The 24,276-nt window shown below is 45.2% G+C and overlaps 1 protein-coding gene across 3 annotated transcripts in view; it reads right to left on the bottom strand.

The window, feature by feature from the left end:
* The window catches only part of LOC140204071 (plastin-3-like), a 146,838-nt gene extending 124,270 nt beyond the window's left edge, over nt 1-22,568 (bottom strand). The window contains exon 1 of one of the 3 annotated variants that reach the window (XM_072270365.1): nt 22,478-22,568. The gene's annotated coding sequence lies outside the window, so the exon portion shown is untranslated. Of the gene's footprint in view, nt 1-12,247; nt 12,267-22,477 lie in introns of those variants that run through there. The other 2 variants (XM_072270366.1, XM_072270367.1) reach the window with 2 other exon arrangements.
* Between the last annotated feature and the right edge of the window lie 1,708 nt (nt 22,569-24,276).

Below are 24,276 nucleotides of genomic sequence, written 5' to 3'. Positions count from 1 at the left end.
CTTTGGCAGTGTCTTTCTGGGGTTGGCCTGGTTAAAGTCCCCAGCTGTAATGAGCAAAGCCTCCAGATACCTGGTCTCAAGTTCACTGATGTTGGCACACAGTATGTTCAGAGCACACTCCACATCCGCCTGGGAGGGAATGTAGACCGCTGTCAGTATGACCGAGGTGAATTCCCGTGGCAGATAGTAGGGACGACACTTCACCGACAGGTCTTCCAGGTCCGGGCTGCAGGAGCTTGTCAGTGCCACTGTGTCTGAGCACTACCCAGTGTTGATCAGTAGGCAGACACCACCTCCCCTCGTCTTGCCCGAAGACATCGTGCGGTCCATCCGATGGATCGAAAATCCCTCCGGTCGGATGGTACAGTCAGGGGTGGCAGGGGAGAGCCAGGTCTCGGTGAAACAGAATACACAGCAGTTCTGCATCTCCCTGCAGTAGGTGAGTCTCCCTTTAAGATCATCCACCTTGTTCTCTATGGCTTGCACATTAGCTAGTAGGATGGTGGGCATAGGGACCCTGAAGCCCCTCAGCTTCAATCTGACCAGCAGCCCAGCTCTTTTCCCGCTCTTACTCAGTAAATAGTGCATCTTTCCAGGTTTCCATCGATGCAGTGTGCTGTTGTCAGCTCTTTGAGGTAGGTGGACGTGTCCCGCGGGAATCAATTGGCGGGTCGCGTCATCATGTGCTCCAGGTCGGGCCGAGTGACGGGGGAGGCTCCGCTGCCACTTCCGGCTGCCGGAGGCCCGGGCTGTCGATCGGGTCGGGCCCCGAAGCCGACACTTAATCCCAGATGGCCGGGCTCCTTGCTGAAATAAGTCCTTAAGCCGAGTCACAGTTTCGGAGGCCTCCGCTCCAGCCAAGCCTCCGGCTCGATTTCCGAGGTGAGTGGCGAAGGCCTCACTTCCAGCAGCTGTGGATGGCCACCAACGGGGCTTTACAGTGGTCGTTCCGGGGAAGCGTCTGGGGCACCTTGAGGTCTCCGCCGTCACTTCTGTGTGGTCGTCTGCTCCAGAGGGGTGCTGGTCGGAATGGGCCGTGTCTCCAAGTGCTCCAGCACGGTAGCAGACCGCGGGTCTCCGGGAATGTGGTGGGCCTCGTTGGTCGGGTCCAGGTGCGGTCCGGAGTTTAAGAAGCAGTTCTGGCTCGGTGTCTCCAGCCGGGTCAGTAGCTTCGCCAGGGTGTTGTTGATCTTGATCTTACTAAATTGGAGGTTTAGAAGGGTTTCTCGGGTATAGGATAGTGGAGAGGGCAGTTTGCTCGGGAGAGCACACGCAAAGTCACCAGTTATGACAGAAACAGGCTATTCAACCCAATTCATTCCACCATCTGTCCATCACTTAGTTCCTTGTCTTTTTTCCTTATCTATCAGTCTAACCCTCTATTCCCTCCTCTCTCAGATACTTATCCAGTCTCTCCTTGAAATGTACCTACCCCATTTCATTCCACCACTCCCCGAGTTCCACAATCTCTCTCGTAAGTGAGCAAAGTTTCTCCCAAATTCCTATTGAATTCTTGATCTTCTCCATAAGTGGAAACATTCTCTCTGTATCAATCTTCAGAATGAGAGCTTTGGTGATAAGGTATGCAGGGTTTGTGGGAAAATCTTAATACTGGCCAATGGTTCAACAATATTACAAGGCTCCCCAAGTCAGCTAACAGGGTGGCAAGTCATCACTGATAGTGTTTCAGTTTATACATCATTAATGAGTGAGGCATGGTAGGTCAGTCCAATCAAATGGAATGCACACCCTGCACCAAGTGGAAATACACTCAAAAACTTCTATAGATGTACTGTGGAGAGCATTCTGACAGACTGCATCACTGTCTGGTATGGAGGGGCTACTGCACAGGACTGAAAGAAGCTGCAGAAGGTTGTACATCTAGTCAGCTCCAAAATGGGCATGAGCCTACAAAGTACTCAGGACATCTTCACGGAGCGGTGTCTCAGAAAGGCAGCGTCCATTATTAAGGACCTCCAGCACTCAGGGCATGCCCTTTTCTCACTGTTACCATCAGGTAGGGGGTACAGAAGCTGAAAGGCACGCACTTAGCGATTCAGGAATAGCTTCTTCCCCTCCACCATCTGATTCCTAAATGGACATTGAATCTTTGGACACTACCTCACTTTAAAAAAAAATACAGTATTTCTGTTTTTACATTTTTTAATCTATTCAATATACATAATTACTTGTTTATTATTATAATTATTTTTTTCTCTGCTATATTGAACTGCTGCTGCTAAGTTAACAAATTTCACGTCACATGCTGGTGATATTAAACCTGATTCTGATTACAGATGCTTCCACAGGCAACAGCATGTTCAGTAAGTATTTCCTGCTGCAGCAGCTTTGAGCTTCAGATTTTAGATTTGGAGTAACTATCCACATAACCATATAACAATTACAGCACGGAAACAGGCCATCTCGGCCCTTCTAGTCCGTGCCAAACTCTTACTCTCACCGACCTGCACTCAGCCCATAACCCTCCATTCCTTTCCTGTCCATATAGCTGTCCAGTTTAACTTTAAACAACAACATTGAACCTGCCTCAACCACTTCTGCTGGAAGCCCGTTCCACACAGCTACCACTCTCTGAGTAAAGAAGTTCCCCCTCATGTTACCTCTAAACTTTTGCCCTTTAACTCTCAACTCATGTCCTCTTGTTTGATTCTCCCCCATTCTCAATGGAAAAACATATATTAGGCCGTAGAAGAACATATATTAGGCTGAGAACTTTGTGGATAGCACATTTAGAGATATGGTCACATCAAAACTTAAACTGGAGCAGAAAGACAGGGATTGATGCAAGCAGGAGGAAGAGGCATGTAGTGCAGGAATCATCCTAATCAATCTCACTACCAGATTTTTCATTTTTAACATTATTCTTCCAAGGAGCAGAAGAGCCAGGACTATGGCACCTAAGTGGCTCAACTGTATGGGGAGAGGGGGAAGAAGCATAAGATGACTAGGAGAGCGTTAAAGTGATTGGAGATTTTATGGTTACAGGGGCAGGAAGATTTTCTGTGTCTGTTGACACAGAAAAATTCCAAAGGAGAATGTGAACAACTGGAGATCATGGCCCACATCTGTATCAATGACATCAGTAGAAAAGGAAAGCGGTCCTGATGGCAGATTTTGGGATCTAAAGAAATAGAATATCAAGAAGAAACTCAAAATTCAGTAATCACATCATTTTTCTCTGTCACATGGTAGTAAATTCAGAAATAGGAAAACAATGCAGATGAATGCACAGCTGAAGAAATGGTGGTAGAGGGTCAGCTTGGGTCTTCCGAGGCACTGGAAAAATTCCTGGGATAGCTGTGATTTGTACAACTTAGTTGGGTTGCACCCTTAACAGAGAGGGTCAAACACCCTAGCAGCGTGTTTGATAGTCCAATTGGATAGTACCAATAAGCTTGTTCTGTCCCACACACACATAAAACAGAATCTTAAGGAACTAGGACACCCTTTTCAAGAGAGGAAAAAAATCCTCAATCCCTTTAGATTTCAAGCCTTATCTTTGTAAATATTCTCCAACTCTACCACCTCCTCCATCTCTCCACTGTCATTTTATAAAAATGAGACAAAACTGTATGCACAGTTATACAACTCTACTACCTTTCAATTCTACTTTTTTAGAAAGTAGTACAAGGGTTTGATACACTTTTTTAAAAAAACAGCTTCTATAATCTGTGGCACAACTTTCAGTGATTGGTATATTGTACTCTGAAATCACTTTGATCCTCTACCCGACCTGGATCTGTACGTTCCAAGTAGTTAGTGCTATCCCCATTTTCCAATCTGTGTAGGAATTTACAGGCTGTATACAAGTTGGCCATCCACAGCTTGGTGAGGACTCGTATGCTCATTTCTGGCTATACATACTACTCATTAAGTTGTGAAATGGATAAGTTACCAAAAGATATACAAGAATACGAATACTTTTTCCTGGTCTGCTGCACTCCTGACAAAATGGAAACTTTGACAGGAGAAACCGTGGAAATTGAAAGGTATCAAACCACTGCTTACAAACACTGTGTGGTGCAGCCAAATGTCACTTCAAACAAGCGGTCACAGAGAGGAAGGAAATTCTTTAACTGTGTAGGAATTAAAAGTCACACTCAAGATTAATTTGGTAGAGAAGCTCCAAAACACCAGTGTTCTGGCAAGCTCAGGGAGGGGCCAACCTATTTTTGATGAAGAACAAAGTATCAATTATTGTGGAGTTATTTAGAAAGTGTGGTTAACAGTTGCTGAAGTACAAGTTCCAGTAACTCATTTTGAGAACACAGTGGATTCCGGTTAATTGGGATACATCCAGACTAATACATTTTGGCCCAATTAAGCAGCTGCCCTAACAGCCGAAGTTTCATGGAAATAGTTCAAAAGATATCAAAAAGATAAACTACAGTTTAACTGAGTAACAAGTTATGTATTTAATTGAAGTACAGAACAAAATTGAAGCACTACCAATACCACTATAGTACTATAAAACTGTGTCTTAGTTCCTAATAATTATCGGCAGAGGAATTCGCCCAGAGTATGCTGCCGTGTTCTTTTGATTTACTGTAAATGAACAAGATCAGTGCAGACATCTAGTGCAGATAATGGACTACTTTTTTACAATGTTTTAACAATTGCATCCTCTAAGTCTTCATTTTCATTGTAATGTTCAAGATTATTGTTCATACCTTCACATTCTTTGTAGTTCCTATCATGAAGTCATGAAATTGCTTCATTTTCACTCCTGGCCATTTCTGTCATTTTCAAGCCTGAATGCTTGAAATCGCAGTGAGCAAAACAGTTCTGAATTGTCTTGCTACTTATTTCTTGCCAACTATCAGTGACACAAATCACTGCTTCTTGAACAGAAACATATGCAACTGATGCTATTTAAAAATTGTTTGCTCTAAACACAGTGTAATTCTAATAGCCACACAAGTGCATGCGACTGGCGCTAGTTAGAAACTGCTCGGCAACAATCTCCTGTCCCAAATAGATGCAGTAAACCCTTGCTATTTTCTTGATTAGCTTTTGTTCTTTAAGTGTTTACCCAAATAAGTAGCCGCCCCGATTAGCCAATGGCTCAAATAACCAGAACCACTGTATCGCATAGTAATAAACAACAACTCATCTCGAGATGGTAGATTGTGAATTCAACTCTCATTTCAAAAGATTTTTGCACAGAATCTCGGCTAATGCAAGATTTGGGAAGCATTTTACTGCCCAAGGTGTCATGATTTGGATCAGACTTTACAGAAGGCCTTTCACATGAATATTAAAATTTCTACAAAGCACCACAGTGTACTCTTTTCCCTCCTGGTGAATATTCCCCCAAAACAACATCACTGAAACATATCATTGGATTTTGTGTGTCTCAATACAGGTTATTTCTTCAGCAGTTTGAACGGGGCACGAATGCGCAAGCGCTTGGAGGTCGGCCAGTGAGAACAGCAGTAAGAGTTTAAAACCGAGCAGAGTTCAACAGGTGACGGTTTTTTTTCTTCAGTGGGTTGAACAGGGCACGACTGTGCAACCGCATGAAGGTCACCCAGTAAGAACAGTGGGAAGAGTTTAAAAAGAAGACAGATTTACAGAGCAGGCAACGGAGTAGCGGGAGACAGAGCAGGAAGACTTTGGCTCAACGGGGCTTAGGTGATAAGGTGTCGAGGCAAGGTAGGTTATCTGTTTAAAATAAAGACAAAGTACGTGTGTGAGCCCAGTTTTCTGTGCTCAGCGTCAGATGTGGGAGGTCCTGGAGACTACTGGCCTCCTGGACGACCACATCTGCACCAGGTACGTTGAGCTGCAGCTCTTTAAGAGACCACATTAGGGAACTGGAGCTAAAGCTCGATGACCTTCATCTGGTCAGGGAGAGTGAGGAGATGATAAAGAGGAGCCCGTCACCCCGGGACCACAGGAGACAGAGAAGAGGGGAATAGTCAGGAGAGGGAAGGGCTAGAAGCAGGTACTAGAGAGTACCCCAGTGGGTGTCCCCCTTAACAATAAGTACTCTTGCTTGAGTACTGTTGGGAGAGACGGCCTACCGGGGGGAAGCAACAGTGGTTGCGCCTCTGGCACAGTGTCTGGCCCTGTGGCTCAGAAGGGTAGGGAAAGGAAGAGGATGGCAGCAGTGATAGGGGACTCGATAGTCAGGGGGTCAGACAGGCAATTCTGTGGACACAGGAAAGAAACGCGGATGGTTGTTTGCCTCTCAGGTGCAAGGGTCCGGGATGTTTCTGATCGCGACCACGAAGTGGGAAGGAGAACAGCCAGGGGTCGTGGTACATATTGGTACCAAAGACATAGGCAGGAAAAGGATGTCCTGAAAGCAGACTACAGGAAGTTAGGAAGGAAGTTGAGAAGCAGGACCTCAAAGGTAGTCATCTCGGGATTACTGCCTGTGTCACGTGACAGTGAGTATAGGAATAGAATGAGGTGGAGGATAAGTGCATGGCTGAGGGATTGGAGCAGGGGGCAGGGATTCAGATTTCTGGATCATTGGGACCTCTTCTGGGGCAGGCGTGACCTGTACAAAAAGGATGGGTTGCACTTGAATCCGAGGGGGACCAATATCTTGGCGGGGAGGTTTGCGAAGGCTATTGGGGAGGGTTTAAACCAGAATTGCTAGGGGGTGGGAAATGAACTGGTGATGGAGGAAAGGGAGGTTGGCTCACAAATAGAGAAAGCTTGGAGACAGTGCGAAAGGGAGGATAGGCAGGTGATAGAGAAGGGACACACTCAGACTGATGGTCTGAGATGTGTCTATTTTAATGTGAGGAGTATTATGAACAAAGTGCATGAGCTTAGAGAATGGATCAGCACTTGGAGCTATGATGTTGTGGCCATTACAAAGACTTGGATGGTGCAGGGGCAGGAATTGCTACTTCCAAGTGCCAGGCTTCAGATAGGACAGGGTGGGAGGCAAAAGAGGTGGGGGCGTGGCACTGTTGATCAGAGATAGTGTCACAGCTGCAGAAAAGGAGGAAGTCATGGAGGGGTTGTCTATGGAGTCTCTGTGGGTGGAAGTAGGAAGGGGTCAAAAACTCCACTGGTTGTTTTTTTTATAGACCACCCAATAGTAACAGGGACATTAAGGAGCAGATAGGGAGACAAATTCTGGAAAGGAGTAATAATAACAGGGTTGTTGTGGTGGGAGATTTTAATTTCCCAAATATTGATTGGCATCTCCCTAGAGTGAGGGGTTCAGATGGGGTAGAATTTGTTAGGTGTGTTTAGGAAGGTTTCTTGACACAATATGTATAGCCTACAAGAGGAGAGGCTGTACTTGATCTGGTATTGGGAAATGAACCTGGTCAGGTGTCAGGTCTCTCAGTGGGAGAGCATTTTGGAGATAGTGATCATAATTCTATCTCCTTTACCAGAGCAGTGGAGAGGGATAGGAACAGACAAGTTAGAGAAACGTTTGATTGGAGTAAGGGGAAATATGAGGCCATCAGGCAGGAACTTGGAAGCATAAATTGGAAACAGATGTTCTCAGGGAATCGTACAGAAGGAATGTGGCAAATGATCAGGGGATATTCGCATGGGGTTCTGAGTAGGCACGTTCCAATGAGACCTGGAAAGGATGGTAGGGTACAAGATCCATGGTGTACGAAGGCTGTTGTAAATCTAGTCAAGAAGAACTTACGAAAGGTTCAAAAAATTAGGTAATGATAGGAATCTAGAAGATTATAAGGCTAGCAGGAAGGAGCTGAAGAATGAAATTAGGAGAGCCAGAAGGGGCCATGAGAAGGCCTTGGCAGACAGGATTAAGGAAAACCCCAAGGCATTCTACAAATATGTGAAGAGCAAGAGGATAAGACGTGAGAGAATAGGACCAATCAAGTGTGACAGTGGAAAAGTGTGTATGAAACCAGAGGAAATAGCAGAGGTACTTAATGAATACTTTGCTTCAGTATTCACTACGGAAAAGGATCTTGGCGATTGTAGGGATGACTTGCAGTGGACTGAAAAGCTTGAGCATGTAGATATTAAGGAAGAGGACGTGCTAGAGCTTTTGGAAAGCATCAAGTTGGCTAAGTCACCGGGACCAGATGGGATGTACCCCAGGCTACTGTGGGAAGCGAGGGAGGAGATTGCTGAGCCTCTGGCAATGATCTTTCCATCATCAAAGAGGGTGTTGTGGTTAGTGTGGAGGGCTGTCAGAGGTTACAGCAGGACATTGATAGAATGCAAAACTGGGCTGAAAAGTGGCAGATGGCATTCAACCCAAATAAGTGTGAGGTGGTTCATTTTGGTAGGTCAAATATGATGGCAGAATATAACATTAATGGTAAGACTTGGCAGTGTGGAGGATCAGAGGGATCTTGGGGTCCAAGTCCATAGGACACTAAAAGCTGCTGCACAGGTTGACTCTGCGGTCAAGAACGCATACGGTGCATTGGCCTTCATCAATCGTGGGATTGAGTTTAAAAGCTGAGAGGTAATGTTGCAGCTATATAGGACCCTGTTCAGACCCCACTTGGAGTACTGTGCTCATTTCTGGTCACCTCACTACAGGAAGGACGTGGAAACCATAGAAAGGGTGCAGAGGAGATTTACAACGATGTTGCCTGGATTGGGGAGCGTGCCTTATGAGAATAGATTGAATGAACTCAGTCTTTTCTCCTTGGAGCGAAGTAGGATGAGAGGTGACCTGATAGAGGTGTACAAGATAATGAGAGGCATTGATCGTGTGGATAGTCAGAGGCTTTTCCCCAGGGCTGAAATGGCTAACACAAGAGGGCATAGTTTTAAGGTGCTTGGAAGCAGGTACAGAGGACATGTCAGAGGTAAGTGTTTTTTTTTTTTACGCAGAGAGTGGTGAGTGTGTGGAATGGGCTGCCGGCAGCAGCAGTGGAGGCGGAAATGGTAGGGTCTTTTAAGAGACTCCTGTATGGCTACATGGAGTTTAGAAAAATAGAGGGCTATGGGTAAAGCCTCGGTAGTCCTCAGGTAGGGACATGTTCTGCACAGCTTTGTAGGCCAAAGGGCCTGTATTGTGCTGTAGGTTTTCTATGTTTCTAATACCATGTTTCCAATATTCCAACAGCAAGCACTCTTCCAAAACACTAGATTGTAAATGTTTTGGCACCCAATTTTTTTTTTTAATTTGACCGTGCAACCCTCATAAAACTCAGCTTGATCACATCCTCTGTCAAAAACAACCCATGCAGAATTAACACCATCACAGACACAGCTTCAGCAAATAATGGATATTACGTTAGCTTAACAAGACCCAAAGTCAATGTTACCTTTGAAAAGATTTATGCACCCACAGCCCAAGACAAAATTATGGATTCAGGCCATACACAGGGTCTTAAGCACAATGATACAAGTTGACAATTCGGTGGAATGCACCTGGGAGCACTTACCTAGAAAGTTTTCATCTTACAAGTCAAATGCTATACCTCTTGGGTGTCTACATAAAACCTAGAGAGTTATTGTTAATGCCTTTACATTGGTATTTACCAAGAAGAACTCAGTGGATAGTGGAAACAGAGTGAGACATGCCAATGTGCAGGGATATTTTAAACTGGGCTTGCCAAAAATCACTAGGGTGAACAACTTCCCAGCATCCGATAGCATTTATTCCAGAGTACTGAAATAAGCCAAATGAAGAGATTGAATTAATTGAATTGACTTTATTTCTTACATCCTTCACATACATGAGTAAAAATCTTTACATTACGTCTCCATCTCAATGGGGCTTTAACAAGGATCTCTATGTTCTCACCAGCAATAGGCGAGGTTCCAGATGACTGGGGAGAAGCAAATATTGTGCCTCTGTTCAAGAAGGGAAAATGGGGACAATTCAAGTTATTGAAGGTCAATGAGCCTCATGTCAGTGATGGGAAAGCTACTGGAGAGAATACAGAGGAATAGGATTTATGCAGATTTAGAAAGTCATAGCCTGCTTAGGATCAGTCAGTATAACTGCCAGAACAGGTCATGCCTTACAAACTTGATTGAGTTTTTTTGTGGAGCAGACAGAGGTGCTGCTAAGGGCAAGGCAGTGGACATTATCTACATGGACTTCAGTAAGGCATTTGATAAGGTGCTTGGACTCAGAAGTGGCTTAGCTATATATCAATGATTTGGGTGAAAATGAAGATGAGTGGATTTGCAAATTCGCAGGTGACATCAAAATTGGTGGAGCTGTGGACGACGTCAGATTATCAAAGAATACAGTGAGATATACAGTAGATCAATTACAGCTATGGGCAGAGAAGTGGCAGATGGAGTCTACTCCAGGTAAGTGTGAAGTATTGCACTTTGAGAGTTTAAATGGAAGGAGAAAGTACTGTTAACGGTAGATTGATTAAAGGCACAACAGAGGAACCTTGAGGCCCAGGTATACGGTTAATGGTACTTGATTATACAGTTAACAGTAGGTTGATTAAATAGAGGCACAGTGGAATCTTGGAGTCCAGGTACATAATTCACTGAAAGAGCCTATGCAAGCAGATAAGGTGGTAGAGAAGGTACATAGAATGCTTGTCTTCATCGATAGGAATATTGAGTATAAGAATAAGGAAGGCATGCTGAAGTTGTATAAAACTTCAGTCAGACGACACTGGGAGCATAATGTGCAGACCTGGTTGCCCCATTATAGGAATGATATGCAGACTGTGGAAGAGATGCAGAAGTAGTTTACCAGGATGCTGACTCATTTGGGGACATGAGCTACAGACAAGTGGGATAAACTTGGATTGTTCTCCAGAGAGAATCGGAGGCCAAGGGTAGACCTGATAAGAGGTTTTAAAAATTATGAGGGGTATAGATAAGGTAGACAGTCGGAATCTGTTGCACAGGGTAGAAATGTCAAACACCAGAGGACAGTATTTTAAAGTTAAAGGTGGGGACATGAGGGACAATTTTCTTGTTTTTTTTTAAAAAACACAGCAATAAGTGCCTAGGGAGGGTTACTAGATGTAGTAGTGGAATCAGGCAGTTTGGTAGAGTTTAAGAGGTTTCTAAAGCACAGGACCATAAAATATGGGTGCAGAATTAGGCCATTTGGCCCATTGAGTCTGCTCCACCACTTCATCACGGATGATTCATTTTCCCCTTTCAACCTCAATTTCCTGCTTTCTCCTATAGCCCTTCACACTCTGACTAATCAAGAACCTATTTAGATAAACACGACAAGAATAGAAGGATATGAATGATGAACAGGAGCAGACCATTTAGTGTGGATCAGCACAATATAGCCTGTTTGGTCTTGTACCGTCCTGTGTTAAAAGGTCCACAGGACGCCCAATCTTCATTCAGATTAGCATCAAGGAAGGGAAGGCTCTGTTTTACTTGCCACAATACTACACCTCACTTCCAACTATCTCTTTGCTAGACAGGATTTAATCTACAGGCTAAAAAGAAACCATTCAGCTTGTGTTGCCTCTACTACAGGACGAAGATCATGTCAACCAGTCGTTGAGCTGTAATAAGAGACAAAACTTCAGTATGCTCAACATTGGAGGAGCTCTATCATTCACCCATTCAATGATGCATTTAAAGGAATATCAAACCAAAGGTCCTCTATTAACTTCCTCCTGATGCATAGCACTTCCCAAGAACAAAGGACCAAGGCAAAACCTTGAAAAAATATGCTCGCTCCCCATTTCTCAACAAAGGCAGATGCTAATCGTGAATTTCATCATTGCCTTCCATCCTCAGGCAATGTCCCTGAGTGTCTCAGAAAAATGTGCACGAACACTAAGACCTTAAACCTGTACAAAGTTTATGGGAAACCAAGCAACAATGATCCCGATTTTCCTATGTACTTCTGTGACATGGGCAACCTAGAGCAAGCACTTCAAAAGCTAGTTAAATACCAATGTTGCCTCCACAATATCTTCCAAATGCATTGGTAGAATAGGTGAACAAATATCAACCCCCTCTACCAGGTCAACCTCTCAAGTAACATCCTGATTACATCCAGCCAGTGTCGATACAGGCATGACACCAATCTGAAACCAGCATGGACCGCATTATGGCAACATAGTACCATGTAGACCAGGAATTCCCAACCTGGCTCCATGGACCCCTCAGTTAATGGTAGTGTTTCCTGGCATAAAAAAGGCTATATACAGAGCTTCGTTTAAAGAAGATAAATATCCCCATCAACTTTCAGGAATCCCTGGTTCACAGCATCAAAATGTAATGGAAGTCAATGGGAAACTCAAAACTCTATACTGAGAACAAACAGAAACACTGTAAATGGTAGAGTGCAACAACTCCAAACCTGCCCATTGTTATGAACCTTCTGCACAATGGAATGGAGACTGCCAGCCCCACGTTGGCCACATCAGCCAGTTCAGAACCTATGGAGTGGCTGCAAATCACCATGCATCCCAAGGGTCAGTCTAATCTAGAGAGAGAAGAATCAGCATGATACCCAAGAGCAGTACTGAGGATGTGCTACAAAGAGAGATCAATCTTTAGAATTAAGTTTTAATCCAAGGGCACACTCATCATCTCAAGTAAAAGTGACAGGATCCTGACATACGGTACTTCTAGAAACAGTAGTGAAGTTCTGCTTAATATTCCACTCAGACATCCACGAATGTGGGTCCTCAGATCGGATGTCCCTGTGAACAGGAGGCACAAAGGCTGGTAAATCAGCAAGCCTGAAGTTCGTGGCCTTGAGTTTGGCATCCCATCATGGGCTAATCCAGACGCCTATACCAATACTGAAGTTTAAAGGTCAGTTAAAACTCTGGCTGTTGAAGCCCAATGACCAAACCCAAAAACCTGAAGGCCCAATAATGAGAGTGAGGTGTGCCAGTGTTGATTGTCAGCGAGGAGGAGATGTTATATGCAATCTGCTGTGATTGTGCATTGATGTTATTTCTGATCCACACTGACTGCCAATTGATGCTATTATAAAGAAGGCACAGTAGTGGCTATATTTCAGTAGTTTGAGGAGATTTGGTATGTCACCAAAGATGCTTGCAAATTTCTACAGATGCACCCTGGAGAACATTCTAATTGGCTGCATAACCTTTGGTATAAGGGGCCACTGAACAGGATCTGAAAAAGCTACAGAAAGGTGCTAGTCAGGTCCATCATGGAAAACTAGCCTCCCCAGCACAGAGGACATCTTCAGAAAGCGATGCTTCAAAAAAAAAAACAACAATCTTTAAAAGACCCCCATCGTCCAGGACATGCCCTCTTCCTATTGCTACCATCAAGGTGGTGGTACAGGAGCTTGAAGACACACTCAGCAGTTTAGGAAAGGTTTTCCCCTCTGATATCAAACTTCTGAATAGACAATGAACCCATGTACACTACCGTACTATATTTTTTATGGCTTCCTTTTTTGCATTACTTATTTTTTAATACTGAACTTCTATCCAGTTGCACTCACCCCCGTCATTGCAAAGTGCTTTGAGAGACTGGTCCTATCACATCTGAAATCCCGTCTGCCCTCTACTCTGGACCCCTATCAATTTGCCTATCGCACCAACAGGTCAACAGAGGATGCCATCTCCATGGCACTTCACTCTGCCCTGACCCACCTGGACAGCCCCAACTCGTACGTCAGAATGCCGTTCATTGATTTTAGTTTGGCATTCAATACTGTGATCCCCTCCAAGCTGATCACCAAACTTCGCCAGCTTGGTATCAGCATATCCCTCTGCAATTGGACCTTGGGCTTTCTGACTAACAGACCCCAATCAGTTAAGTGAGACCAGCATTATCAGGGATGCATCTCACCCTAACCATGGATTCCTCCTCCACTCTCACCCTGAACACTGACGTGCCTCAAGGCTGTGTGCTGAGCCCTCTTGTGTACTCTCTTTTCACCTATGACTGCGTTCCTGTACATGGTTCTAACTCCATAATCAAGTTCGCAGATGACACCATGGTGGTTGGTCTGATAAGGGGGGATGACAAGACGGCCTACAGGGAGGAGGTCCAGCACCTGGCTGCGAGGTGTGCTGACAACTATCTGGCCCTTAACACCCAGAAGACCAAGGAGATCATTGTGGACTTCAGGCACGCCAGGAGTCACACTCATGACCCCATCTACATCAACGGAACTGTAGTGGAGCGTGTATCAAGCTTCAAATTCCTTGGTGTCCACATGTCTGAGGATCTCACCTGGTCCCTGAACTCCTCCATCCTGATCAAAAAGGCGCAACAGTGCCTTTATTTCCTGCGGAGCATCAGGAAAACTCACCTCTGTCCCAGGATACCGATGGACTTTTACTGCTGTACCATTGAGAGCATACTCACCCACTGCATCTCAGTGTGGTATGGCAATTGTCCTGTATCGGACCGCAAAGCACTCCAGTGTGTGGTGAAAACTGCCCAGCGGATTATCGGCACCCAATTGCCCACCATTGAGAACATCTACCATAAACGCTGCCTGGGCAGGGCGAAAAGCATTATCAGGGATGCATCTCACCCTAACCATGGACTTTTTACTCTCCACCCATCCGGTAGGCGCTACAGGAGCCTCCGCTCCCGCACCAGCAGGCACAGGAAGAGCTTCTTCCCTGAGGCAATGACCCTGCTAAACCTCACATCACAGCGCTAAGCAGTATTGCATCCATATTGTACTGTCCCAGTACTTTTATACTTGTGTGCTGTAGCACTTTCTTTTATTCGCAGTTATTTTGTAAGTAACACTATTACTTGCATTTCTGGTCAGATGCTAAATGCTTTGTATCTGTACTCGGCATAATGACAATAAAGTTGAATCTAATCTAATCTAATCTAATGAAGCATAAGGCTCCAAGTAACTGCTTGCATGCGATTGCAGCCACATCCCCCGTACATCGCTTCGCCAGGGAGAGTAAATCTGGTGAAGGTAGTCAGCAGGTCTCATACCCTGGTGAGATAGCGACGTGTCTGTCCTAGCATGCGAAGGCAACTCTGGTGGACTGAGCAAATGAGGTCAATGGTGAGACCCACTGGCCAGGAAGGCAGTTCTGCAATGCTTTGCAGAGAGCAAAGAGCATGATGAGGCACAGAAAAATCTCACGGTCATCCACTGCAACCAGAAAGGACCCCATTTGCAACGACTACTCATACCACCCGAACTGGACTTCTGAGGTCAAGAGAGTGGAGCTACCCCAGTGCAACGGCTTTTCCAGTTTAAAAATTCTCCCACACAGGTCCTCTGTCATCATTGGATACAGCGAATAACCAATCACTCACATTTAATATGTACTGCAATGTACTGATGCCACAAAACAACAAATTTCACAAGGTGTGCAAGTGATATTAAACCGGATTCTGAAATTTCCTACACTGTAACTGTGCCTGCACTTCAAATATAAACCCGAATCCTTTAAGCAGTAATAGTGCATATGGAATTGTATTTTATGAATTATTTTCAGATCTGTTTTTCTACCCATGTTTGACAAAAATTGCAATATTCATTTCACCTTAACTTCACATTTTTTTTTATGTGTAACATTACAACGTTCACATAGGACTGCTATCAAGCAGAGCAGATGTCTCAGTTTCAATGAACTATTCTCAAAACGGACCAGTGTTGCCTACGACCAAAACAACAAATTTCATGACAGATGCCCCCCCCCACCCCAACTTGATGGTCCAGTTTCCTTTTATATCCAAAGACATGTAGGTTGGTAGGTTAACTGGCTACTGTAAATTGTCCCTAATATAGATAGGTGGTAGAATTGTGGGAATAACAGATTAAATAAAATTAGTATTGGATGGGACAGCTCAGTGGGCTCGCATTGACCGAATAAAAAAAAAATAAAAATAAACGTCGGGCAGTGCAGCGCGGCAGATTTAAAAGGGCGGACATCCTGCTTCGGGTTTGATTCGAAGAAGGAGTCTGAGTGTCTGAGTGGGAGTGCCTAGAAAGACATTTTTGAGATTTTCGTTATTTTTTTTTCTCTCCAACGGCGTTCTGAGAGGCGGGACTGCGCAGGCGTGTGACGTCGGGCTGTGCAGCGCGGCAGATTTAAAAGGAACAGAGCCTCATAGAGCGGGCAGCGGAGTTTGCGGGCTGCGGAGTGAGCCGGGAGCAGAGTGAAGACTTAAGGGCTTCGACTCAACGGGCTTAGGCGGAAAAGGGAGAGGCGAGGGAGGTTTGGCAGTCATTTTCTGTTGTTATTTGAGAGAGGGGCAGTATGAGTATGAGGGCAGTTTGCTGTTCTCGGTGTCGGATGTGGGAGGCCCTGGAGTCTCCAAGCCTCCCGGACATCTACATCTGCGCCAAGTGCATCGAGATGCAGCTCCTAAGGGACCGCGTTACGGAACTGGAGCTGCAGCTCGATGACCTTCGTCTGGTCAGGGAGAGTGAGGAGGTGATAGAGAGGAGTTGCAGGCAGGTGGTCACACCGGGGCCACGGGAGGCAGACAAGTGGGTCACGGTTAGGAGGGGGAAGGGGAAAGGTCAGGTAATAGGGAGTACCCCAGTGGCTGTGCCCCATAACAACAGGTACTCCTGTTTGAGTACTGTTGGGGGGGACGGCTTACCCGGGGGAAGCGACAGTGGCCGTGCCTCCGGCACAGAGTCTGGCCCTGTAGCTCAGAAGGGTAGGGCAAGGAAGAGGAGGGCAGTTGTGATAGGGGACTCGATAGTAAGGGGGTCAGATAGGCGATTCTGTGGACGCAGTCCAGAGACCCGGATGGTAGTTTGCCTCCCTGGTGCCAGGGTCCGGGATATTTCTGATCGTGTCCAAGATATCCTGAAGTGGGAGGGTGAGGAGCCAGAGGTCGTGGTACATATAGGTACCAATGACATAGGTAGGAAGAGGGATGAGGTCCTGAAAGGAGAATATAGGGAGCTAGGAAGGGAGTTGAGAAAAAGGGCCGCAAAGGTAGTAATCTCAGGATTACTGCCTGTGCCACGCGACAGTGAGAGCAGGAATGCGATGAGGTGGAGGATAAATGCGTGGCTGAGGGATTGGAGCAGGGGGCAGGGATTCAAGTTTTTGGATCATTGGGACCTCTTTTGGCGCAGGCGTGACCTGCACAAAAAGGACGGGTTACACCTGAATCCCAGGGGGACCAATATCCTGGCAGGGAGATTAGCTGGGGCTACTGAGGTGACTTTAAACTAGAATGGTTGGGGGGTGGGAATCAAATTAAAGAGGCTAGGCGTGAGGAGGTTAGTTCACTACAGGGGGATGGGAACCAGTGCAGAGAGACAGAGGGGTGTAAAGTGAGGGTAGAAACAAAAAGTAGTAAGGAGAAAAGTAAAAGTGGCAGGCCGACAAATCCAGGGCAAGCATGAAAGAGGGCCACTTTTCAGCATAATTGTAAAAGGACGAAGAGAGTTGTAAAAGAGCGCCTGAAGGCTTTGTGTGTCAATGCAAGGAGCATTCGTAATAAGGTGGATGAATTGAAAGTGCAGATTGTTATTAATGATTATGATATAGTTGGGATCACAGAGACATGGCTCCAGGGTGACCAGGGATGGGAGCTCAACGTTCAGGGATATTCAATATTCAGGAGGGATAGGCATGAAGGAAGGGGAGGTGGGGTGGTGTTGCTGGTTAAAGAAGAGATTAACGCAATAGAAAGGAAGGACATAAGCTGGGAAGATGTGGAATCGATATGGGTAGAGCTGCGTAACACTAAGGGGCAGAAGACGCTGGTGGGAGTTGTGTACAGGCCACCTAACAGTAGTAGTGAGGTCGGAGATGGTATTAAACAGGAAATTAGAAATGTGTGCAATAAAGGAACAGCAGTTATAATGGGTGACTTCAATCTACATGTAGATTGGGTGAACCAAATTGGTAAAGGTGCTGAGGAAGAGGATTTCTTGGAATGTATGCGGGATGGTTTTTTGAACCAACATGTCGAGGAACCAACTGGAGAGCAGGCTATTCTGGACTGGGTTTTGAGCAATGAGGAAGGGTTAATTAGCGATCTTGTCGTGAGAGGCCCCTTGGGTAAGAGTGACCATAATATGGTGGAATTCTTCATTAAGATGGAGAGTGACATAGTTAATTCAGAAACAAAGGTTCTTAACTTAAAGAAGGGTAACTTTGAAGGTATGAGACGTGAATTAGCTAAGATAGACTGGCAAATGACACTTAAAGGATTGACGGTGGATATGCAATGGCAAGCATTTAAAGGTTGCTGGATGAACTACAATTGTTCATCCCAGTTTGGCAAAAGAATAAATCAAGGAAGGTAGTGCACCCGTGGCTGACAAGAGAAATTAGGGATAGTATCAATTCCAAAGAAGCAGCATACAAATTAGCCAGAGAAAGTGGATCACCTGAGGACTGGGAGAAATTGAGAGTTCAGCAGAGGAGGACAAAGGGCTTAATTAGGAAGGAGAAAAAAGATTATGAGAGAAATCTGGCAGGAAACATAAAAACGGACTGTAAAAGCTTTTATAGATATGTGAAAAGAAAAAGACTGGTAAAGACAAATGTAGGTCCCCTGCAGACAGAAACAGGTGAATTGATTATGGGGAGCAAGGACATGGCAGACCAATTGAATAATTACTTTGGTTCTGTCTTCACTAAGGAGGACATAAATAATCTTCCAGAAATAGTAGGGGACAGAGGGTCCAGTGAGATGGAGGAACTGAGCGAAATACATGTTAGTAGGGAAGTGGTGTTAGGTAAATTGAAGGGATTGAAGGCAGATAAATCCCCAGGGCCAGATGGTCTGCATCCCAGAGTGCTTAAGGAAGTAGCCCAAGAAATAGTGGATGCATTAGTGATAATTTTTCAAAACTCGTTAGATTCTGGACTAGTTCCTGAGGATTGGAGGGTGGCTAATGTAACTCCACTTTTTAAAAAAGGAGGGAGAGAGAAGCCGGGGAATTATAGACCGGTTAGCCTAACGTCGGTGGTGGGGAAACTGCTGGAGTCAGTTATCAAGGATGTGATAACAGCACATTTGGAAAGCGGTGAAATGATCGGACAAAGTCAGCATGGATTTGTGAAAGGAAAATCATGTCTGATGAATCTCATAGAATTTTTTGAGGATGTAACTAGTAGAGTGGACAGGGGAGAACCAGTGGATGTGGTATATTTGGATTTTCAGAAGGCTTTTGACAAGGTCTCACACAGGAGATTAGTGTGCAAACTTAAAGCACACGGTATTGCGGGTAAGGTATTGGTGTAGGTGGAGAGTTGGTTAGCAGACAGGAAGCAAAGAGTGGGAATAAACGGGACCTTTTCAGAATGGCAGGCGGTGACTAGTGGGGTACCGCAAGGCTCAGTGCTGGGACCTCAGTTGTTTACAATATATATTAATGACTTGGATGAGGGAATTAAATGCAGCATCTCCAAGTTTGCGGATGACACGAAGCTGGGTGGCAGTGTTAGCTGTGAGGAGGATGCTAAGAGGATGCAGGGTGACTTGGATAGGTTGGGTGAGTGGGCAAATTCATGGCAGATGCAATTTAATGTGGATAAATGTGAAGTTATCCACTTTGGTGGCAAAATCAGGAAAACAGATTATTATCTGAATGGTGGCCGATTGGGAAAAGGGGAGGTGCAACGAGACCTGGGTGTCATTATACACCAGTCATTGAAAGTGGGCATGCAGGTACAGCAGGCGGTGAAAAAGGCGAATGGTATGCTGGCATTTATAGCGAGAGGGTTCGAGTACAGGAGCAGGGAGGTACTACTGCAGTTGTACAAGGCCTTGGTGAGACCACATCTGGAGTATCGTGTGCAGTTTTGGTCCCCTAATCTGAGGAAAGACATCCTTGCCATAGAGGGACTACAAAGAAGGTTCACCAGATTGATTCCTGGGATGGCAGGACTTTCATATGAAGAAAGACTGGATGAACTGGGCTTGTACTCGTTGGAATTTAGAAGATTGAGGGGGGATCTGATTGGAACGTATAAGATCCTAAAGGGATTGGACAGGCTAGATGCAGGAAGATTGTTCCCGATGTTGGGGAAGTCCAGAACGAGGGGCCACAGTTTGAGGATAGAGGGGAAGCCAATTAGGACCGAGATTAGGAAAAACTTCTTCACACAGAGAGTGGTGAATCTGTGGAATTCTCTGCCACAGGAAACAGTTGAGGCCAGTACATTGGCTATATTTAAGAGGGAGTTAGATATGGCCCTTGTGGCTACGGGGGTCAGGGGGTATGGAGGGAAGGCTGGGGCGGGGTTCTGAGTTGGACGATCAGCCATGATCATAATAAATGGCGATGCAGGCTCGAAGGGCCGAATGGCCTACTCCTGCACCTATTTTCTATGTTTCTATCAACTCCAGCACTTCACAGCCTTGGCATTCTTAACAGCTTTTATGGCCAACTTTGTGTGGTTGGAAAGACTGTGCAATGCTGAGGCTTGATTGAGCTGCAATTCCTCCAGTTTAACATCTGGAAACTGTGTCAACATTAAAATATTATCTGCACTTTTAAAGGGTGCAGCTCACAAAAGATGGGCTTTTTTTTTAAATCAAAGAAGAACAGGAGTTGCTGGAAATCTAAAATAAAAACTGAACATCCTGATGTTACTCGGCAGATTAAGCAGTATCTCAAGAATTTAACCTTGCAGTCATTGACCCGATATGTTAACTGTCTCCCTCTCCACAGGTGCTCCCTCATTTGTCAGGTATTTCTAACTATTTGATTCACTTAAGGAATTTTTGGGGTGGTGGACGAGCAGATTTATTAACTGGATCTGGGCACATTTTCTACAGAACATGTTATGGATGATCTGATTTTAGTTCATACTGTGTTCTGTTAAATGTCATGACTTCACAACAGACAGGCAGCTGCTGTCTGCAAGGAGTTTTTACGTTCTCCCTGTAACCACATGCGCTTCCTCTGGGGATTCAGTTTCCTCACACATTTCAAAGCTGTACAGTTAGGGTTAACGACTTGTGGATAGTGTTAGTGCTGGAAGCATGCTGACAATTGTGGGCAGACGAGCACAATCCTCACTGACTTAATTTGATGCAAACAATTCTTTCAAAACAATGCATGTAAATAAAGCTAATCTTTATCTTTCAAAGCAATTCCATATTCCCCATGGCTTGATCAAGATCTATGTCTGTGTATTCTTTCAAATTTATTATTCCATGACTTGAGGACATTACTCAAAACACCCATCCTCAACTGAGGAGGCAGTTAAGTGTCAACCATACGGGTGACCTGGAATCATACAAGGTCACACCAGTCAAGGATGGCAGACTTTGTTTCCTGAAAAGTATTAGTAAACCAGGGAAGCTTCACATAAATCCAACACACTGAAATTAAATTTGAACTTATATCTCTGGATCAATGGTACAGAACTTTGCCAGTTTATACAGTATGCCCTCCCTGTGGGTGCATCCAGCAAGGTAACCAACATTTTCCTCGGGATACATGGAATTCAGTTACAACATGCATCACTTTGCAGACTGGGTCCTGTTGCAACAAGCATTGTTCCTGAAGACACTTCTAGCTGTAATCTGCATTCTCCTCGTCGATTCACTGGGTTTTGGCTCAACTGGCATAGATAGCCTGCTACAAAACATCTGACGACAATGGACACAGTAATAGTTTGCAAAACAAAGGAGGCTATGGGACAGCAAGGTCTTACTGTCTTTTATAATTCACAGAGCCCTTTAACTCACCTTCCCGAGAATTGAAATAAGTCAATTATATAGTCCATACACTTCAAAAACTTTTTAAAATATCACCTGCTTTCATCTTTTTCCCAAAACAAGTACCTAACATTTCTTTCCCTGGCGAGGACTGCTTAAATTCCATACAAAACACTAAAGCAGTTCATGCCCACCGATAATGAACAGCAGAATAAACCCTCAGCTCACCCTCAACTATGACTAATGGGTTTGAACTGGTTTTGTTCAGAACAGAACGAGCTGCAAAGGAATCTCAACCATTTCCCTTGTAATTATGAGCTTAGCTCACAGGATATTTAAATAGCCGACGATTATATTGGTTGCAGAAAGAAAACAAACCAATCTTAATTCAAGGTGCTGGCGGCACCGCCTTCAAATTAAGAAACGTTGAAATAAAAAAAATTAAAACGTGCAACTTTCTTCATGTTAGGGAACGAAATCCAAGACTGAGCGAGGATTCGTGACTTAGTTATTGCCGAACGCCTAGCATTTTTTTAAAAAACTTGGTGTGTACAAAAGTTGAAACTGTTCCTCTGTTTGCTAAGTAAACACACTGGCCAGTCGGAGACGGGAAAAAAATACTAACAGGCGCCGTGCATGCTCTTACTCGCCCTCAATTGTCTGGGAGTGATAAAAGCCCTGACTCTTGGGAGTAACCAAACTCAGAGCAGCTCCACGGCACTTCCAAAGAGGATTTGGCCCTTTTCCCACCAGTCAGCGGCAATGAGTAGGGTGAGGGGGAATAGAGAAAGCGAGTAGTACATCAACCCAATGTCCGTTCTTATCTACTTGCCGCGCTCGCCCTCCAGGGGTCCCTCCATCCCCCGCCCTGGGTCGGAGCGGGAACGACCCCGTCCTCGGCCACCCTCCTCGGGGGACTGCCGTCTGGCACCCTTACACTGGGATCGGGAGCAACAGCCCAGGTACTCACAACTTGACAGAACTTTTCCTCCCAGCTGCTCTACCGCCCGCGGATCCGCGCTACCGCTCTGAAGGGCGACGACCGCACTCCCTCCCCGCCCCGCCCCGCCCCGCCCCGCCCCGCGGCCTCGGCCTCCCGCCTCATGGACACGCTCATTCGACGGTCTCTCTCCCCTTGCACCAATTGGTTTACAGAATTCTCAAGGCTCCCTTGAGTGACTGGTCAGGCCGGCTGTCCATCAGAAGGCGGCGCTCTCGCCCGCAGTGCAGTTACCTGGACTAACTCAGGTTGAAATTTATTTGCTTTGTAAGACATGTTGCTGAGCCAGGTAAGTTTTTACAATAGACTAGTATTATATTCCAGATGTACTTAGTTAATGGAATTTAATTTCCCCAGCTGCCACGGTGGTATTTGAACTTAACTGGTATTTTACTTATGTTACCTCGTGGAAAAAGGCTGATGGAAGAACTTTCACCTCAGGCACTACAGCGATTTGAAAAGGTGGTACCTTTGGGGTGTGTGGGGGAGGTGAGCATCAAATACGTGCTTTTGAAAGAGTGTTTAAAAACAGTGTTACGCCGTTCTCCTCACGATGAGGGATGGCCAATAAAGGCAAGTGGTACAAATGGTACGAAGGGTCTCGGCCAGAAACGTCAACTCTTCCTGGAGATGCTGCCTGGCCTGCTGCGTTCACCAGCAACTTTGATGTGTTGCAAATGGTAAACGTTTTTAAACTTTTTTACGTGTAGTAATATTGCTTCTTATATGATCCTGAGGTGAAACACTCCATTGTTTGAGTGTCTTCCCCAACAGTCCCATACCCTCAGTGACCTATGCGGGTAGCTGTAGTTTATGGTTCTTCTCCATAGAGCCTTTGCGCTTGCAGCACCAAGCTTCAGTGCATCCCTCAGGAGGAACTGGCAGGTGAGGTTTTTCTTATACGTTTTTAGTCATATAGTCATAGTCATACTTTATTGAGCGGGGGGGGGGGCAGGGAAGAATTGATTTTCGTTACAGTTGCATCATAAATAATTAAATAGTAATAAAACCATAAATAATTAAATAATGATATGTAAATTATGCCAGGAAATAAGTCCAGGACCAACCTATTGGCCCTCCAAGGGAGGAGTTGTAAAGTTTGATGGCCACCGGCAGGAATGACTTCCTATGATGCTCTGTGTTGCATCTCGGTGGAATGAGTCTCTGGCTGAATGTACTCCTGTGCCCAACCAGTACATTATGAGGTGGATGAGAGACATTGTCCAAGATGGCATGCAACTTGGACAGCATCCTCTTTTCAGACACCACTGTCAGAGAGTCCAGTTCCATCCCCACAATGTCACTGGCCTTACGAATGAGTTTGTTGATTCTGTTGGTGTCTGCTACCCTCAGCCTGCTGCCCCAGCACACAACAGCAAACATGATAGCACTGGCCACCACAGACTTATAGAACATCCTCAGCATCATCCGACAGATGTTAAAGGACCTCAGTCTCAGGAAATAGTGACGGCTCTGACCCTTCTTGTAGACTGCCTCAGTGTTCTTTGACCAGTCCAGTTTATTGTCAATTCGTATCCCCAGGTATTTGTAATCCTCCACCGTGTCCACACTGACCCCCTGGATGGAAACAGGGGTCACCGGTGCCTTAGCTCTCCTCAGGTCTACCACCAGCTCCTTAGTCTTTTTCACATTAAGCTGCAGATAATTCTGCGCCTTATACAAATATATACAAAGGAGGAAAGTCCCCAAACTTTTACAGTCATGATCATTACAGTTAGTTGTGTAGACTTTTAAAAAAGAATCATGTA

The sequence above is a fragment of the Mobula birostris genome, chromosome 10 (genome assembly GCF_030028105.1).
Source record: "Mobula birostris isolate sMobBir1 chromosome 10, sMobBir1.hap1, whole genome shotgun sequence".
Taxonomy (NCBI): domain Eukaryota; kingdom Metazoa; phylum Chordata; class Chondrichthyes; order Myliobatiformes; family Myliobatidae; genus Mobula; species Mobula birostris.
This window is presented reverse-complemented; position numbering and strand designations above follow the sequence as displayed.